Genomic DNA, 301 nt, shown 5'->3' on the forward strand with positions numbered 1-301 from the left:
TGTTGTTGTGTTTGCGTGCATGTTGATTGTTAATGGGGAATTGGGATTTGGGATTTATTTCTCTGCAGGAACCCTGAGCTCACTTATGATAATATTGTTGTTCTGCAGGTGACCCTAGAGGGAACTAGAGGGTGTGGTGAACGATAGGACTCCGGAGTAGTTTTCTTTTTGGTGTCTATTGTAAAATTCAAAGTACTTTTATTTGCGAACCAAACTTTGGCGTTAAGCCTTGTGAACTATTTTGTGTAATCGGTTGTGGAAACTTGTTGAAGTTTTAATGTATTCGTATTTTCTTTTAAAT

This window comes from Camelina sativa, chromosome 5 (assembly GCF_000633955.1).
Source record: "Camelina sativa cultivar DH55 chromosome 5, Cs, whole genome shotgun sequence".
Lineage (NCBI taxonomy): Eukaryota > Viridiplantae > Streptophyta > Magnoliopsida > Brassicales > Brassicaceae > Camelina > Camelina sativa.